This window comes from Symsagittifera roscoffensis, chromosome 2 (genome assembly GCF_963678635.1).
Source record: "Symsagittifera roscoffensis chromosome 2, txSymRosc1.1, whole genome shotgun sequence".
Classification (NCBI taxonomy): domain Eukaryota; kingdom Metazoa; phylum Xenacoelomorpha; order Acoela; family Convolutidae; genus Symsagittifera; species Symsagittifera roscoffensis.
Window position 1 is genome coordinate 54,991,928 of NC_087063.1, and position 20,781 is coordinate 55,012,708.

Sequence of the window (20,781 nt, forward strand, 5' to 3'; positions counted from 1 at the left end):
GGTGGGGAATTTGCCGGGTCCAGCTTCTTATACTCAGTGAGGGCTACATATAGGGGACCTGCCGCATCAAGTTTTTTTCCCTCTTATCTCAGCTCTAGCTCCTCCAATCCGTATGGCGCTCGGTACTTCCTCGTGGCGAATTTCATCTCATCTTTCAGAGCAATGAGTCCCTCCTCCACGATCATTCTTCCATCTTCCCAATTCGGCAGCTTGTTCTCCAGCTCAGCCTCCTCGAGCGTCCTCAAGATGTCCCGGTCCTCGAAATTCGGGGGCATTGAGCCTCTCATCTTCTTTGCCCGCGTCGTACACGAGTTTATTCCGATGTCACATGTGTGGAAAAAAACTGCGGCTGAGTATCCAATAAACAAGGGATCCCAACCGTTCGTAAACTCTTTTTGCTGCTTTTCCACAGTGGCTCTTGCGTGTAGGGACGGGACTACCAAAGGGCTGTTCATCCCCAGGATCATTCTTCTGACCAACGGGAATTCAGGGACGGTAGTGGGTAGAGCCTCTCGCTCAAGTATCATTTCCAACTCCTTTTTCACCAGTTCAAAACTCCCTTTCCACGCCGAGATTCTCAAGACTTCTCCCTTGTCCCCTGTCACGGTGTTGCCCCCCATTCCCAAGTTGCCCCCCATTCCGCACTGCAGTTGTCCCTGGGATTTGAGCACCATCAGCTCTGGGTCCTTCACTTTCCCAAAGAGTACCGTGTCGCTCATCTGCGCTCTCAGCTCTTCTTGCCTGCACCAGTTCAACGCTGTCACATCCAGAACACTTACTAGGCTCACGTGCACCACTGAATGCCGATATGCGCCACGAGCTGATCAGGAAAGGCGCATGTTACCGCCGTCCCGTAGATGCAGGTCACGACTTCTTCAAGCCCCCTAATCATCCCTAATGGGTCAGAGCTCATGGCCGAACACAAATCAGTCGAGAGAGGTATGCCTACATTCGCCTCCTTCAACACTTTTCTCGTCTTGGGATTTCTCTCCTCGCCCGACAGGTATCGATTCTGCCTCAGGAGGTACTCCACCATCAACGTATTCAGTCCGGCAGCACACTTGTATGAATAAGTTTCCACACTTGGGTGAGTACCAACGTTAAGTATCTGTCAATTCGGAGCGTTCCCACGCCCCTTCTGAACATGTAAGCCGGGCCCATATTGAACAGATACCTAGTGTAGACCAAATACAGGGCCAGTAAGAGGTTAATGAGCATATTTAGTAATTCCTGCACGAACGCATCGAAGATTGTATTTCCCGCATAGAACACTCTGCCCATGTAATTTTTCGCCCATTATGGGCTTAGTAATCTCAAGATTTTGTGGTTCTTTCTGGTCTTCAACTCGCCCTTTGCTTGCGCCATCCAGAACCCTCCAATGGTGACTTCATTGGGCGCTGTGAAAAACCCTCCCACTGTCATCTCCCTGTTTTCTGTCACTTCCAGCTGTCCCTCAAGAAACTCTCATATCTGTTTGATGAAAGGTGGAGCACTCCCCTCTCGTCTTGTCTGTGGCATTCTTAAGCCTTGGGGTCAGAAAAAGCCATCTGCCTCTCTCTTGCGTTAAGCGGTATCCCATCGATTCCAACTGCTTCTCGGCCGCAGCCACATTTTTTCAGGTCCATGCTCCGAAACCACAGGCTGGCTGTTGGGTGGCTCATTACCGGGTGATCATCCCTTATCTCCGGATTGAACTTTAGTTGCCGAGCGAGATTCGACACTTCAAGACAGAGGACTTCATCCAGTACAATCAGAACATCCGTCAATTCGTAGAATCCCACAAAAAGCATGAGACACATCTGCCCACGCCGGTGCCAACTCCGACTTAAGAAGTCTCAAGTTTACCGGCTTCAGCTTGCGATTGGAGGCAGCCATTAGTAACCGCCACGCGTTCCCTTCCGCTATCAAGATCAACATTGCATACACAAACTACAAGGCAGGCGGCATACTCGCGTAGCCAGGGGACGTCGTAAATACCACCCTCGTCTTGAGTCCAAATCGAGATGCCACCGACTCTTGCACCTCGTTCATCGCGGCGAACAACGTCTGGATTGCTTCCCAGATTTTCTTGGGTGTTGGTGTTTCACCTCTCAGGTGCAGGTGGTCGTTCATTCCTGCAAATAGTAACAATTCAGGCTCGCAAGGCGTCTCCGACTTAATAGCCATCTGATTCAGCTCCGCCCCAGGCAGCAGATACACCAAGGTCTCTGGCCGGAATAACTTCGGCGACGTCCCCTCGAAGTCCGAACCCGCCACGATGATCACCCTCGCTGCTCCTGGATCCGATCGAACATATACTGCCAACGTTTTGGCCAACTGCGAGGTTCCACGGGGCTAACCATATCTTGGATCTTCGGCCAGCTTTTGAAGCCCATATGCGGCATCTGGGAGCTCCATGTCTTTCGGCTCAAGCAGCTTCTCCACCACTCTCAGCTGTGCGTGAGTCGCTACCCTGATTCTGGCTATACTCTTTCGTTGCTTGCGAGGTTCCACTATGAGTTTTGGACTCCCCAATTGCTTGAGGGACCTGTATTTGACTGGTCTCTTTATCGACATCTGCGGAATCCCAGTTAAGTCTGCTGTCTCCAATATCTTGGTTCTTGAGAAATGTGCCTCGTGGGCCTTTAACCATTTTGTCCATGCAGTGGTGTCTACTCAAGTCTTCATGTGACACGTTCTTGAGCCCCAGGACTTCCGACAACTCCTGCCTGCATGCCAAGTTCTCAAGATCCAACTCTTTCACCCTCTCTAGATATCGAAGACGCATCATCCGGAAGGGAGCGTTCCATCATATCGGGAAAGTCCAACAATCTTACGGGGAGCACGCTCCTCTGGTGGATCTGTCTGATTATCTCGTTGACATTGCGCACTTTATCATTCATCTCTCTCGCGTGTTGGTCGGCCTTGTTGTTGTATGGGATAGTGCAAATGGTGAGTGTCGCGGGATCTAGATAAACGCTCAGCTCCTCAAGAAAACAACTCATCTTTTCGTGCAGCCTCACTACCTTTCTCGACTCCCCCCTGGACACTTCATTGGTTCCAATCATCAAAGTGACCGTGTACATCTCCACCATGTCTAACATCGCCAAAGACACCAACATCTGCGGCGTTGCAGCTGCAGAAAAACTCAAGATTCCAACTTGCCAATGTGACTGAATTCGCGTCAGCACTCGTATCAGGATGTCCCCTATAATCAAGTGGACCGCATCCTCTGGTATTCTTGGCCCAGAAGTATTCAGCCCAAGACGCGTCATGGAAGAAATCCCTCCTTGCCCGTTGTGCCGTTGTCCAGTCTGTGCGGCTGTGCCTATGATGGGCGCCATCTGTGTTTTTCTTATAACTCGCGATTATTGCACTCCTGACTGGATGGTCTCTCCAGGTGGGAGGTCGCTCTTCTCGTGCTGAATCGTCGCGAGCCCTCGACTGCAACCTATCATGTAGCTCCTTGAGACGCGATGAACCCGTGCCGATTTGGCTACTACTGGGAGTTGAACTGGGAGTGTATCCCGGCCGCGCTATTTCCATCAACGGCCGTATCGGTTGTGTATCTAGACCGCGCATGGAGGGCACCGGCTCAGGCGGTATCCATACTTCTAGCCCCTCATTCATGTGCTCTTGGGCTACTCGGTCTAAATTAAATCAACCAATCGACCGGGAACCTCATCCACCTCCATCCGCGACTCTGAACTCGATCCTGTGACAGCTGGTTCCGTCTTCCTCGTCTTCATTTCCTTCTGCTTCGCGAACACTAGTTGCCTCCTCTGTATCTTTTCAATCTCTGATTTTATCTGCCCGCAGTTCGCCTCATTCTCGCGCACCTTCTGTGCTGCTGGTACTCCGCCCTAATCATACTCAGATCGCGCCTTGCCTGATCCCTCTCGAGGATCGCTTGATCTCTTTCCAGGTTCGACTGGTCCCTCTCAAGTTTCGCGCCATCCCTATCAAGGTTCGATTTGTCTCGTTCCCTCTGAGCCCTCTCCAGTTCCTTCTTCAAGTTACTGAGGTCCGGCTATGCCTCCTCTGTTTGCTGAGACCGTATCATGGACAATGGCCTACTCGTAGATTGGGCTGCGAATCCCGCTGGAGGTCTGGTGGGGAGGGGGAATTCTCCCGCACCGTATTCTGTGTTATTACTCATGCCGGGATTTCTTGCCAATTCGAATCCACTCATGCCTCCATCCACGTTCCAGGATAGCCATCTGGTCTGTTCTTGACTGGATATTCCCTCCGAAGTGTAGCCAACCATCAACACGGCTTCTGTCGCTGATTCTCTGCATTCACCTTGCGCCTCTAACTGTAGGATAGCGTTCAATATCACCGCCAATCTCTCATCGACCTGGGTATAGTCGAATTCCCTCAAGCGCTTTTAGAGCTCGTCGAGGGTAGGCCTTTTGAGCGCTGCTGGCATAGACTTCCAGAAGCGGTCCGCCATCGTCACTCTATATTCAGGCGATCTCACGTATTAACCAACTCAATAAATACCTTTACCAAACCAACTCGAGAAGCACCTTACAGGTTAGACTCAACAAATAGATTTCCCGAATCGATGCTTGGGAAATTTTTCCCTCTGATACTGCTAATAGAGAATTTGCTCAAGATCTTCTTCTCTCTTCAAATGAGTGTGGCTTGATTGTCAATTCAATTTTGCATGTCAATCTTAAAAAAAAAACAATTTTTTAGACCAAGACGTTCTGAGCCTAACCTAAGCCTCCCCCATTGTTGTGTTTTAAAACGTTATCCCAACAATTCTTTGCTAAAATAATTCAGTTAGTGATTTTAAGAGCATGCAGAGTCATTTCATGTTTTAGCACCATCAACTCTTTAAGATTTAATTGTCATGCCAATAAATTAAAATCCGTCTAGCTGCCTCATGCCCCCTTGTACCTAACTCGTGTCCCCTTTAACATAACTCGAGAGTCCTTTGCCTCCTAACTCAAGACATCCATGTCCGCCCAAAGCTCAGGCGATACTAAAGTAGTAATTCTTGTTTAGATGCACCGTTATCTCCGTTTCTGCAAAGACCATGTGTAAGATGGCGTACAATTTACTAGGGTTCAACTTGCCCCTGTTTGGGTCGTAGAGGGGCATCGAGACCTCAAGTATCCCACTTTCGATCATGAAGTCCCTCAGCCTCGTTAGTGCCAACATCACGTGTTCGGGTTCTATCGTGTTCTTTTTATTGACCCTTGTTACCAAAAATCACAGGTATTTGCCGAAACTCGTGAAACTGAAGGAGGAAGCACAGCCATTCCTCCCCACCCCGGAATCTGCCTATAGAGAAACTCCACATTCTGATATTCTCTCTTGAAGTCGACCTCCAGTCTCGTGTTGAAGCTCATGTCCGCCATTATGCAGATCGCAATTGTCCTATCTGACAAAATGAAGTCGCTGTTCGTGATCAGGATATTCTTGAAATATCTCCCAATGGTGGGTTCAGCTTCCTCCTGATAAAATTCCAACCCGTTGGCCTCTCTCACTTCCCTGAGCTTCTTTATTATCAAGTTTTCGGTGTGGGTAAGTCCTACCCCCACTCCCAGGACAAAAATATTTATCGACGTCCCCGTCGATGATGCTGAGTCAAAATTATCCGGTGGTATCTCAAGTGGCCGATCGGTAGCTGTCCAACCGGTGAGCGGATCTTTCATTTTCACACGTTTTTCTGCTGACATGTCGACCTGCTGGATACTTTGCGCCTGTTCTCCCTTGTTCTTGAGCTAACGCATCCATTCCAGTATCCTCGTTTTTGTGTTTTCCCTCCTTTCTATCTCGTTCTGCTCCAGGTCTGACTCTCGCTCTGGAATCGAGTGATCCCCCTGCAAGGAGTGTTCGCTGTCGTTGATGATTTGCCATCTGCTACCAGCTCGCTCTTCATCTGCTACCAGCTCGCTCACGTTCACTAACTCCTCCCCTTTCTCCTCGGGTTGTATCTTGTCAACCAAGAAGTCATCACCATAACTGCTGTATCTTATGCCTGTCTGCCTGCGTTTGCCATTTCTTGTTCCTGCTGTGTTCGACATGTCTGGTTCCGTCCATTTTGGCACCTCGTTCTGCTCTGGATCATTCCAATCTTCTTCCGCAAAAGATTCCGCATCTGAATCTGCATCTATTTTCTCATTATCATCAATGCTCACGTCCTCGTTGCCGTCATTTTTCTCTCTGGTGCCTTTTTCGTTCTCTTCACATGCTGGCTCTACCAGTAGGTACTCGAGGCCTTCCATATTCTGTGGTACACACCAGTCTTCCTGAGATGAGAGATGTTTATTCAGATTTTCATAGTGCGCTGCACGCCCTGTACTCAAGCGTCCCTGCTGGTGTACCTCCGTTATCATGAGCGGTCCTCGCCCTTTCTTTAGTAATTTTTTCGTGCTCTTCGGAGGTATGGTATTCTGGAACACCCAGACATAATGTCCCGCTGCATACGGTTTTGCCTGAAGTATTTTTTCATCGTACTTCTTCCGCTGTCTCGTTTGTGCTTGCGCCGTGTTCCTCTTGCAGAGCTGGTTTTGTTCCTTTTGTCTCTTGACTGCTTCTTTCGCATACGCCTGAGGCGACGTCTTTTTTCCTTGGTATTCTGTGTAAAAGAATGTTAGGGGCATCACTCTCTCCATGCCCGTTAACATCATGCAGGAACTGATTCCTGTTGTCGAATGTTGCGTGCTATTGTACTGACGGGCGTGGGAAAACGGGCACTGACGCACACAGATGCCATCATCTGTACGGCAGATATTTATCCCAGTCTGTCATGTATCTCGAGCAATATACCCTCAGCATGTTCACCAACGTTTTGTTGTGTCTCTCCACTAATCATTTAGTCTGAGGATAGTAAGTCGTTGAGTGCGCTTGAGCAATGTGCGATCTCCTCATCAACTCTTTTGTTAGGTCCCCACGAAGGTTTTCCCGTTGTCTGATTGGAATGTCATCGGACATCCATATCGCGATATCCAATGCGTTATCAAATGGTCAAAAGTCTCTACCGCTGAGGCTGTTTGACATGGCATCGCTTCTGCCAACTTCGTAAAGTGATCTATTATGACCAGTATTTGATTATATCTCGAGTCAGTCATGCAGATCTTCTGATGGTCTATCTGCACGACTTTGTTAAATTCCTAGCTCTCTGTGGACTTGAGTGGAAACTTCATTACTCTTGGGTCTTTCACTTGTAAACACGCTTTCTCCCATCTCTCGCAAGCCTTTCTTAACCCTGGCCAATCAAACCTGTGTAGTATCCTTTGTTGTACCTTGTCTATCCCCTGATATCCCTTTGGTCGTGCGATCAGTTATCAGTCTGGTATAACTGTGGCAGTATGATAAGATTATGCTTGTGTAAAATCTTCTCCTCATCTTTTCTTCTACAAGCTACCACACCATCAGCTGTGTGTTAGAGTAAATCCCTTCTCTCTTTGTAGAACTGGCTCAAGATCTTGTAAATATCTTCCTCCAGATCCCCTTTCTTTTTGACTCCTGTCGCGATCCATTTGGAGAGATTACTCGTCATCTTGTCATTCTTCTGGGCTCGTATCAGATCCCCAGTCTGTATCTCGCTTCGACGTGTTCCTTCAATGCCATCATCTGACCACTCAGTTAGCTAGGACTGCGGATGTCGTCTTTTAGCTTGACGCAAACTATCCTTCTCAAGACCTTCCTGTCATCATCTGGCACCGGGTTTGTTCTGACACTTGAATTGCACGATAGCTCCCTGAACGGTTTCCTTGATACTGCAATTTTCTCAAGTTCTTCTCCTCCGTACACCTCCTGTTGATCTAGATTGTACGTTCCTGAGGAAGGGTCAGTTTGTAGTTCTCTGTCGTGGTGCCTCATTTTCTCTTCTGCTAATATCAAGCAAAGACTGTCTTGGTCATCACCACTCTTCTCTGAGTCACCATCCCATTCATCGGACTCCCGGACAATTTCTCTTCTAAAGCATCTTCTTCCGATGTGGCCACTCCCCGGACTCTTGACCTAATCCAGGGTGTTCGGCCTCCTCCCTAATTGAGACTTTCTTCTTTCGAACTATAGTCTGCCTTGGTATCTCTTCCGGGATATTCTCAACTAATGACTGCACGACTTCTTTGTCATCAGGTTGCTTTTCTTTCAACGAGTACTTACTTGCCATACGCTGCATCGCTTCTCAGTAATGTGACTTCTGGTTCGTCTTTTTCATTGTTCCGGACTACGAATTTATAGTCTGCTAGAATCTCAAGTAATCTCCTCGAGTCCTCACCTATCTCCGCCCTTCCCGTCTCTACTTGATTGAGATCGTAGCCTTTTGCCTTTAGTGTTTCCCTCACTATTTTTGACTTGAGCATTACTTCCATTGGCATCCCCCGGTTTCTCTTCAAAATTATTTTCTCTGGACGCGCCTCTAGTAGCTCGGTATGAACCTCTATAGGTTTACCTGACTTGTCGAGCCACCTCGTGAGTGGAAGGCTATCGTACGTTCCCTTGTCCATAAAAGAGAATCTTTGATTTCTGGCCTATCCGCCTCCCTTTGTTCCTGCCTGTCGTAGAATTCCGTCTTCTTACTCAAGCTATCGTTATTTTGATAATTGTCTCTTGTTCTGTAATCAATGATCATATTGTATTTATCCAAGCGAACTTTCGATCTTCCAGTGTAGCTCTGATCCATTGAGTACGTTTTCAACCAGCTGAGTGCTCTATTGTCGACCCGTAATTTGAATGGTTCGCCCATTATTTCTCTACAAAGCTGACCACCGCAAAGTTTTCTGCCTTGGGTGACCCATACTTGTATCACTCAAGACTTCCTCTCTATATCACTCAAGACTTTGCTCCCGTATGCTATCAGTCTCAAGACTGTCTTCCCGTTCCCTTGCTGCTCTTGATGGAGTCGACCACCGACGCATCCGTATCCAGCACATACATTCCTTTTTCCGTTGGCATACCTAGCACAGGTGCTTCACACAACTCCTTCTTTATTCTTTGGAATGACTCTTCTGCTGCGTTGTTCTATGTGAATTTCTTGCATTTGTGCCTCATGAGTTGTTGCGTCGGGTACACTTTGTCCGCATAGCCCTTAATGAGTTCCCTGTAATATTTCGCAAAACCCAAGAAGCTCATCAGTTGATGTTCCGTTTTCAGTGATTTCAAGGTTAGAATCGCTTCTACTGCGTCTGGGTCTGATCTGATGCCATGTTTATCCACCATCCTCCCCAGGTATTTAATCGAGTCCTTGAGTATCTCGCACTTCGATGGCTTGCATTTTAGTCCCGCGCTTTTCTTGCAAGCGAACACCTCGTCTAGTCGATCGATGTGGTCCTCTAAATTAGGTCTCGCTATTACCACGTCGTCCACGTAGCACATCACCAGGTTGCCGTATTGATTCGTTGCTTGTGCGTGTGCTATCAATCGTTGAAACGTAGCCGTGGCATTGCAAAGATCAAAATGCATCCGTTTCCATTGAAACAGCTCCAGCTCGCAGGCAAACCCTGTTTTGTCCCAGTTGTGCTTCCTCGGTGGAACCCGTCAATAAGCCGATCCTAAATCAAGAGTTGGAAAAAAATTAGCATCCCCGTATTTCGAGAGGGTCTCATCAATCCTAGGTATGATATAGGCATCCTTCACCGTGACGGAGTTCAGATATCGAAAGTCACAACAAAACCTTCTACTTAGCCATCACTACTCCACACGCCTACGGTGATTTGGATGGCTCTATCATATTATACTCTAGTAGGGTTTTTCTCTCATTTCCACATGCATCCGATTTGTCAGGGGTCATACGCCTCGATCCCTTCCTGTGTGGTAACGCCGACTTCTCAAATTCTATTTTGTGTTCAACGAAGATACAACATCCAATGTCTTCCTTATATTTCGAAAAAACGTCCTCGATCCGATCTAGTACGTCCTTGATGGCTTCGAGCTGTTCGTCCGTCACCTTACCCCTCAAGTGCTCTGTCGCTGGTAAAACCGGTTTATCCACATCTAATTCCTCTAGTGTTGGTCTTTCCCGAAAACTCGAACAGCTCGAAAGTCCATCGTCTGTCTCTGACTTAAGCGATTTCACGAGACCTGATGAATATTTTGTTTTCTTCAATCTTCTCAAGATACAAATCTTATCCCTATGATTCGGGCAATCAAGAACTTCACTTTGTTTTACGTTTTCAGTTATTTCATAATGAATTTCATATCGAGTAAATCAAGAGTACTCAACAAGACACTGACGCAGAGGCTGCTCTTGGTTATCGAGAAGGATCTGACTAAAACAGCAGTACTTTGAGTATTTGGGACTATGCATACTTGCATGTTGTTACTTAGTTCATTGTAATTTTTCATCCGTAAGCTTACTATAGCAGCTTCATTCGCTTCAGCTTTACCCTCCTACTTAAGAACACCGGTGCTTTACTCTCATTCGCCAGTATCAACTTTACCGGTTTAATTACGTACTTCCTTTCCGGGTTCTGAATCCTGAACATCGCATTGCTTAGATCAATTGTTACAACAAAACTCCTGATGAAGTCTCTGCCTAAAATTAAATGGTCAGAACCATCTAGATTCTCCACCACGAGAAAGCTCATGCACAAATTGCGTTCCTCCAAGTTTAGGGCTATTATTGGTGTCCTGCCCAGTACCCGCACCGCCACTTTGTTTGCTGCCGACAGCCGTATTCTCGAGTTTATCAAGTCGTCTTTGTCGAAGCCCATCCTCTTCCATGATTCGATTGATATGACGCTCAAGACTTCTCCTGTGTCCAGTAACTCATGTAGTTGAGTCTTCTTTCCTCTTATGTCTAGTACGTGTGCAGATACGTCTGCTTCCGTCCCAACATGCATCGCATCTTCTTCTAACATGGCACAGTGTCCAATCGATCTCACTTTTAGTTTTTCTCTACCCACGTAGATTTGTCCGGCTAGGTATTCATCACAAGTTATCATGTAGATGTTTAACATGGTCATCGTGTAGATGTTTATTTCCTCTATGTTTAGCATTACTTCATGTGGACCATAGGCTTCCGTGCAACTACTGTCGATGCGAACTGATTTGCTGACACCTCTTGTGAGTAGTGCCCTCAAGGCTCAAGAAGTTGTCTGCGGGCTTATTGCACTCAAGTAACCTGCGTGCACGTCAATGTGGATTATCGTCTGATCGCTCGGTTCACTCAGGTTTCTTTTTACTTCGTGACCGCCCACTGTGATTATCGTTCTTAGTCTCGCTCCAATTTTCGTGATGCCAAATGGTTTTCCCATCGCCATTTTTGGAGTGTTACAAATACCACCGTTTGTTGCGCTCTCTGCGGCTTCTGGCACTGGGATCGTTCTGCAGAATATCTCATTCACTCTCTGCTTCTCTATCTCCTGCTTCAGTCGTTGCTCGATTACTTTTGTCGCCAAGTCTTGCTTCTTATTGTTGATTGCCTCTGCAGCTGTTTTCTCATAGTTTATCTCCAGTGAATTCTCAGTGTCAGCATCTATGGCCGTTTTGACTTGCGTTGTAGCTTTCACCATTTTATCGATAATTCCCCACTCGCTGCCTCCGTGTTCTTCAAATCAATTTTGGCTTGCCTGTTCCTCGAAACTCTGTACCGCAGCCAGTGCTAACTTGTGTTTGGGATGATTTTGATTCTTCACATCCTCCCAAAAAATCCGACAGTCTATCCTGAAATTGCCCTCATGGTTACAAAAGAAGCACATTGCGCCTATCTTGATGGTTAAGCCACTATGAAACTAGTGTTCCTCCGTTTGGATCATATATTCTTCATCCGGCGCATATCCCAGACTTTTCATGCCTTGCTTTTATGTTATGCAATCCGCTACGTGATGATCCGCTGATCCGCAATTTGCGCATGACCTAATTTATCCATATCATCTCTAAGCTCTTCCATGACGACCTTTGTGTCTGGCTTCCCCCTTGCATATTCCTGCCCTCTGAGTACGGGTACTTTTTTGGTTTCATCAACAAGTACTCCCTAGACTTTTGTCTCATCTCTTCTGGGGTTGGTGCATTATCCTTTGATAGTGTGTAATACGTCGCAAACATCGTTCTCAAGTCGTCCCTTTTTACCCCGTCGATAAACTTCAGGGCGATGCTAACATTTCTTCTGTTTGTTGATTCTTCCGGATCACTCCTTCTTCTCAAGCTCTCAAGATCATCCAGGAACCGATCGATTGACTCGTCCTCCCTTTATCTTCGTTTTTCAAGTCTCATCATAGCTTGGTGGCCCTTAATTCTTGATCCGAATCGGTTCAACAGAATTTCGAAGATCGTCATTCAAGTTGTCTTGTTCTAAATGTAGTCTCATGACTTCTACCAGCCATCCGAGTCATCTTTAAATTCTTTGGGTTTCTTGAAGGTCTTCCTGGATTTCCCACTTCCTCTTTCACTCGAGTCAGTGTTCCTTGTCGCAAACGCTTCCAGTGTTCTGTTCATCATTTCCCAGGTGCTTGCTCATGTCATGGCGTCATGTGCTATATTAGTGTTCGTCCCCTGGTACATTTGTCGAGTTTGAGGTTCCACCCTTCATGATGGTCTTGGACCCCCTGTCGCTATACTGTGCACTCCGGGGTAACGGTGTAGGCTCCCGTTTATTCCGTTGTGGTTCTATAAAGTCGATTCTGGTGACTTGTGGTTTGTCTGTTGCCAGTTTATTCTGTGATATAGAGTTTCTCAAGAGAGCATCCAGTTTGGACTGTGTGGCACAAGAACTTTCAGCTTGGTCCTTGCTCATTGTATCCATTCTAGTCTCAAGGTTCCACAACTTTTCAGTCACAGTGTCGTACCGTTTCTTCATTTCTTCCATATCTCTTTGATATGTTTCTCTCGCTCTTTGTCAGTAGTCTCTACTTTGTCTGACATCTGTTGTAGCTTATTCTCCGTGGCCCTTGCCAAACAATAGTAGTTATCCTGGTTCTCGTTCTTGTTTTGTCTTATTGTGTGTTTATTTCTAGGCGGTCCTCTTCACTGCACTTCAATTTTTTGTCTATCTCATTCAACTTCGTCATTAAGTCCCCTAGCTGCACCGAGGTTGCTCTTGTTTCCTTAGTTCGTTCGTCTGGGATAACTGCTGCTACCTGCAAGGCTTCTCCCTTTTCCTACCTGGTTTCCGTCGTTATCGTAGAAACCGTCCCAAAGGTTTTGCTCTTCTCGTTTGCAGTTGTTGCCTCTTCAACTCTTGATTTCATTCCGACCATCGCAGCAATCCTCTCAGTGAACGACGTTTTCTTCGTTTGTGAGTCGGTTTTTATCTTCTCTGGTGTGTTGGTTACCTCTACTTGATTGCCTTTTGGTGAGAACTCTATGGTGTTCTTCTCTTGTTCCACTATGTTTGGCATTGGAGTTGATTCCGTTGTCTTGCGTTCTATCGTGTTTATGCTCTGATCTGGTGTCTCTAGTTCTGTCTCTTTTGCTGGTACGCTTTGTTCTTCCAACGTCTCCTCTTTCGCCTTCTGCCCCTTGACGCTTCTTGTGCTGACCATATTCACTGAAATAATCTTTCTCGATACTCTCGGATTCGTTTGTGTCGGTTTCTTTTGCATTGAGGTATGCCTCTGCTTAGGTTCTGTTCCTTTTCTTTGAGTTAGTGATACTCTGTTTTTCTTCATATTTATTTTTTATTTACAATTTTTCTTTTCTACATTTCTAATTTGTACAAGTTTCTATTCTAAAAGTTAAAAGATAAAAAATCTCCTAATTCTTGTAAGAAAAAAAGCCATTCGAGTTTGCAATCTCCATAGTGTGGATTTTTAGCTGTCTTTGGTCGTTCTGATTAGGTACTGGTGCTTTTACTGAAGTGTTGGGACATTTCACACAATCCCAGGACGTCTTCTAACCCTCCTAGGACCCTACGCTCAAGTGTTGGGACACCTCGCACCGTCCCAAGACCTCTTTGTTCTAGTGTTGGGACGCTTCACACTGTCACAAGACCTTACTTTAAATTGTAGGGACACCTCGTAGTGTCCCAAGACCTTTCGTCTTAGTGTTGGGACACTTCGTGCTGTCCCAAGACTACCTGCTCAAATGTTGGGACACTTCGCACTGTCCCAAGACCTCCCACTCAAGTGTTGGGACACTTCGCACTGCCCCAAGACCTCCCAATCAAGTGTTGGGACACTTCGCCCTGTCCAAAGACCCTTCGTGCAAGTGTTGGGACACTTCGTGCTGTCCCACGGCTACCTGCTCAAGTGATGGGACAGTCGGATCTCTTGTTCTTCGGTGTTTGGACAGTCGGATCTCTTGTTCTTTTGCGTTGGGACACTTAGATCACAATCCCTCGTACCACCACTTGAGCTCTATTATTAAAAAACTTCCCTAAAACCCAATCTTGCTGCCCAAAAAATTTACCTATTAGCCCCCCTGAAGTTACGTTCCTTTATTAACCCGATCCATGTCGAAACACTTGTTAGCAAGTGTTTTATGATCACCTATTTGTCAAAAGCCGATAAAAAATAGATCCGAAAACTTTTTAAAAAATAAGCGAGAAAAAATGATAAAAAACAGAAAGATGCGTACACCCAAAATTCAAAGGCGACCAATGTCTTCTTTTCATAAAAAATTGACTAGTACCTGACTGTCATGCGTTTTCCTCCCCCCTTTTAACGATCTTAAGGGGTATTCTCCTTTCGGGTTCCCCAAACTGTCTATTTCCGATCCCCCCACCCAATCCGACCAGGTTACCTACCTTAATTCGATCTTAAATTTGGATATCCTCGCGTTGCAACTCTTGCTCTGGGTCTAAAGATGAATCGCTCCAGACTCTGGGTCTACTAATGTAACTCAATCGACGATACCGGTTGTATAACTAATATAATGTGTCCCCCTTTTTACAATTTGCAACCACCATCTCCATCTTAACCAGCTCCCGTCTAACCTCCCCCTATCTAACCTCCCAATTGAGCCAAAAATTACTCTAAGCGCGATGGGTGCTAAACCTCTCGAGAGAAAACCATAGACCAATCTATCTAAAGCTAAGAATCGTATCCCCACTAATGAGGAAGTATATAGTAATCCCGATTTCAACGACGTGCAACCAATAATTGTGGAAACGTTACGCCTTGGAAAGTTCGACGAGCAAACCGTAGCAAACCCAGAACGCTTCTGGTGACTGTTTCTAATTATCAAGAGGACACTAATTCTCGCAAAAAGCTATGAAAAAAGACGCCAACTGTCTGATCTTATCAAGAACTGATTGGATTAAATAAATGATAGCGTACTAAAAAAAGCTTCGAATTAGAAACTTGGAGCTGTCAAATTTAAAGTAAAAGTGATAAATGTCATTAATGAAAGATCTTCTTGACTAGAGGTCTTTCTAAGTGTTTTGCAATTGAAGGTGAGAAATCTTGTAAGATTCGACGGTCAAGCTAAACTCTTGGCAGCCATTATCTCGGTCAACTGCAGTTCAATTCTTATCTGCGAAACTTGGCTAAATTGCAAAATTGAGTCATCTGAACTACTGCTAAATGATTACAACATACACAGATCAGATTGAGAAACAAAGTGCGATACAAACCAATATGGAGGCTCTCTAATTGCAGTAAAAACTCAATTTTCTCCAAAAAATTACTATTAAACTTTCCAGACAGTTGTGTCTCATGCAAAATTGATACTTCGGGCAAGAAAATCATCTTCTGCGTATTCTACAATCCTCCCAAATTGAGTCCTCGTAGGTGTTCGGGCAAAAAGTTTAGCATTATACTGAAATCGTTGTCCCTTATCATCTGCGGTGACAATAAGTTCCCGGAAACAGACTGAGAACTCCTTACAAAAACAAGAGAGGAGGAAAAGGTAATTGTCAACGCCATTAGTGAAACACTTTCTAGACATGCAGCAAATTTCCTGACCTATGGAAAAAATTTGCCGGACCTGGCTTTTGACAAACATTGCAAGTTACATGCCCAAAAAGATGAGTTTTTGTTAAACAATATGACTGCTCATACCATAGATCTGTCAAAAATGTTGTCGTAACAACACAAAGAAGCTAAGGTTGTCATTTATAAAAATTGCAGCTACGACAATGCCGATTGTGAAGGAATCAATCATATATTGAACGAAACTCACTAACATTGATCCAACCTTCTACACAGTAGAAAAAACTGCACATCGATAACAATTACCACCACGGATAACTCAAAGCACTTCCAATTTAATGAAACAACTGCATGCACAAAAGCAGTCACCAGGCGCCATGGCGTCATGCCGACAAGTTATCGCAAACGCACGCTATCAAAACTGAAAAACATAGACATTGTCATCAAAAACATAGACATTGTCATCGCATGAATTATCAAGAAACGCTATTAAGCACTAGAAACACAAACTTCCTATACAAGCATTTAAAAAGCCCCCATAAATCTGCATAACCGCCAAAAATAATGACAAACAGCACCACCACTGCTAACAGCCTTGAGGATAAATGATACTGCTCAACAAATTTTTTCAATCAAAGTTCTTAACCAAACTGCAATTTAAGTAATGTCGAAGTCCACAAATCACCGACTTCAAAACTTCTAAGCCTATCATCAAGGATTTCTTGCTGACCACTGACGTGACCAAATCACCAGAACCAAATGGTCTTGCAGAATACAGGGCAAAACATGGCAAATGCTCTTAACGACATCCTTAAGAATATCAAAAGCCTGAGAAAAACACCAAGCTTCTGGAAATTGGTTACCCTTTCACCGATGTTTAAGAAAAATTACAGGCGCAAAGTAGAGAACTGGCGTCTCATATCACTGTTAAACATCGATAGCAAAAAATGGGAAAAAAAATTAAAAATCTCTGTACTTATATTTTGAAAACTTTCAACCTAGGAATCCGTACAGGTTCTTCAATTTCAGATCAGTAGTCACAATTATGCTATCATTTTTGTGTAAAATCTAACCCTAGGAAAAACCCAACAGACAAAGGGGTTGCTTTATACAATGACTTTTCAAAAGCATTTGATAGAGTAGAATTTGAACTGCTAAGGAAAGCTTCAAAATTGATGTTAGATGCTGTCTAATAGAAATCCTGTGCGACTACTTTGATGTTCGTAAAAAGTAGGAAAAGATCAACATCACGGCACTATAAAAACTGAAGGTAACAAATGGTGTGCCACAGGGATCCCTCTTGGTCCCGCTACTTTTCTGCAATTTCAATAACAATCTCACCGATCGACTGAAATTCTCAGACCCGATGTCTTTAAACGGCTTAAACTTGATCCAAAACAGGTTCAACAGGGCTTGAAATGCGTAGACGAAAGGATGAAAGAAAACAAGAAGGCCCTGCTCTCGACAAGTGTGCAAAATTGGTTTTCAGGGCAAGCTTTGGAATCTGAAAATGGTTGGTTCAATTTCGGAATCAGATAAAGAATCTCGGATAATTAATCGATTCGAATTTAACTTGGACCAAACATGTAGACATGAACCTAGCTTAGACCAGTAAAGAATTTTACTTCAGCAGGCGCATTATTGCGTACAAGACAGCAACACTGATTAAACTAGGCGTTAACAAGTACATATTAATGCCAATCATGACTTATGGGCCATCCTGTATCAAACTGAGAAGACACGCCCTCACTCTCATGGAACGCTTCTAGAAGAAAGCCCTTAAATGGATTACAGCCTGCTCGTAAATCAACAAGTTACGGTCTCTTAAGGTACTGCCGCTTCCCAAGTTTTTGCATTTCAGAGATCGTCTTCTTCTCTGAAGTCTAGAAAACAAACAGCTGTGCTCCCAAATCTATCGCTGTACCCGCAATAAAGTCTGAGAATAAAATGGATTTTCGAAGTCGCCAAAGTAAGAACGGAGAATGCTAACCGACTGACAAGTAGGTCGACTTCAACGACAAAGCTGGACTCAAAAAAACCAAATATTAAAAGGGATGTTGAAATATGTGGACGAACATTCCTCAGAACAGAATATCTGCACTTGGCTGATTACGCGCGACTGACAACAGTGCCAAAAAAACTGGACTATTTTCTAAAGAAACGAAAAGGAACCAAGTCCCATCAGCTCAAAGCTGTAAACCCACATCAGCAACAACAGCACCAACAACAAAAGCGTTTTCTAAAATTTTTTTGATTGTCTTGTTCAATTTTCTAAGCCAAAAAACTTTTGGACTAAAATCTAAGTCTTAGCTCCTTTTTAATGAACTTATCACGCGTGTTGAACCCTGCAGCTCTTCAAATTTTAGGAGTTTCTTTTCGTTGTTTGACTGAAGTTTTTATCATCTGCCAGCTCAACTATGCATTGGTCAATTCTTCCCCATACTGAAGTGTGTGTATGCCTACAAGCGACTCCCTTTCTTGTGTTCCTCTGTCCTCATGGCCAAAAAACGAACAGTCAGGCCAAAATAGGTAGAGTTACATCCACAACAGTAGAATTTTTAGACCATATTGGATTTCAGATCGCGGGAGATTGGCGGTTTAAGGGAAGGAAGAGTGGTTTTCAATTTCCGGGTCGTCAACACAGTTTTTGCAATGGTGATACTGATAACATTGTAAGCGATCACTTGACTCTGATTTCCTCGATATTGGAGAATGAGCAGCGGGATTTTCTCGTCTCGCTAGTCCCATGTTGCCCGAGTTTCCGTCTTGGTTGGCATCAGTTTTCCCCTTAGAGTTTCGTTTATTGTAACTCACTCAACTTTGGATGATCACTCCTCTCGGTACTCACTTTCCTTCCATTGCTGTTTATTGATCACCATCGCTTCATGGTAAAAATCCATATAGATGTGCTCCTAAAAACGCTGTGCACCGTACGCTCTCTTATATTTCTCCTGTACTCCATGTCTAAAAATTCCAAGCCAACGTTTCACTAGGCATTTCAAGTGTGAACTGTAAGTTGGGGTGCAATTTGTTGGCAGCTTGCAATATGTAACAGTCGCCTACTTAAGTCACATTTGAGGTCAAAGAAAACTAGGCCATATAACTATTGGCTTCTGCGTTGGGGCAGTCGGATCTCTTGTTCTTTAGCGCTGGGACACTTGGATCACTATCCCTCGTTTCACCACTTGAGCTCTAGTATTAAAAGATTCCCCAAAACCCAAACTTACTAACCAATTTTTTACCTATTACCCTGAAATTACGTCCCTTTATTAACCCGATGCAAGTCGAAACACGACTTGTTAGCAATTGTTTTATGATCACCTATTCGTCAAAATCCGATACAAAAAATAGATCCGGAAACGTAAAAAAAATTCAGCGAGAAAAATTGATAAAAAACAGAAAGATTAGTACACTCAAAACTCAAAGGCGACCATTGTCGTCTTTTCATTAAAAAAATGTCTGGTACCTGACTGTCATGCGTTTTCCTCCCCTCTCTTAACGATCTTAAGGGGTATTCTGCTTTTGGATTCCAAAAACTGTCTATTTCCGATCCCCTAAACTCGATCCGACCAGGTTACCTACCTTAATCTGATCTTAACTTTGGATATCCTCGCGTTGCAACTCTTGCTTTGGGTCTAAAGACGAGTCATTCCAGACTCTGGGTCTACTAATGTATCTAAATCGACGATATCGGTTGTATAGTTACTATAATATGTTACCCTTTTTACAATTTGCAACTGCCACCTCTATATTAACCAGCCCCCTTCTAACCTCACCGTTATCTAGCCCCCCACTTGAGCCAAAAATTACCCTAAACGCGATGGGTGCTAAGCCTCTCGAGAGAAAACCGTAGAACCTGTTTCCAAGCTCTGCTCAATTAAAAATGTTTCCTCAAAACGGTGGGTATTCGCTTATCCAACTTTACACCTGTTTCCTAAAACGTAAAGTGGATTTTAAAGATACCCGTTTGACCAAACAGAACCTCTGTACAACCCCTTCTGTTTGCTCTGTTCTGCTTTGATCACACTGCTGGCTGATCACCTGCCGGTTGTTGACACTTTCCCCCTGGGCTGGTCACCTGTTCCAGTCAAGTCTCCCAGTGGTCAAGCTTCCTATATCCACTTTCCCACTTCGCTGAGAACCTCTTCCAGTCAAGTCTCCCAGTGGTCAAGCTTCCTATATCCACTTTCCCACTTCGCTGAGAACCTCTTCCAGCCAAGTTCCCATTTGTCCGCTGATATCACAAAAGCTCTCTGAAAACCCTACAACGCCCCACACTTGGGCACCTGTAAAACATTGCTGATTTGATCGAGACGATCGGTCTTATTGGAAAACAGTACAAGTAAACAATTTTAATTAATATATAGGTTTGATCCACCTAATCTGGAAGTCAAAGCCACTGTCTTTTTTATGTTTTATGGTTTTTTTTCTGTTTCTAAACTTTTTTGGTTTTTGATTTGCTTTTTGTCTTTTACTCCTGTTTTCCCCCTTCCTAGTGACCCCCCTTACTCGGTTAGCTAGGCTTCGTTCGTAAAGCGCACCAGGAAATTTTCTCAAGTTTTCCTCAAAATTTCACGCGGTACAACCAAAAGGTGAATACGTTCCCGTTGAACCGCACCACCGGTACTCTAGAATGGGCAGGTCCCCGTAGTTGTCTCAAGTGGGTTAGATCCCGTAGTCTTGATGTCGTAAAAACACCCAGGAGCGCCACAAAAACACTATGTAACAGTCGCCTAGTTAAATCACATATGAGGTTAAAGAAAAATAGGCGCTATAACCATTGGCTGTTGAGTGAGGGACACTATCTCTTGTGTTTTTCTACCTCATGTGGTCGGAGCCAATTCGGTTCACTTGCGAAATAAGACTTAAACTTTTGTTACAGCTTAAAGGCCACTACCAAATTAACCCCCCAACTCTAGAAAATAAGAACGTCCCCATACTTAGGTCTCAGAATACCTAAAACACGCGGACGCCGTTTAAAACAGGGTCGGAACAATCCGTATAGTTACTTTTTACAAGACAGTGGAAT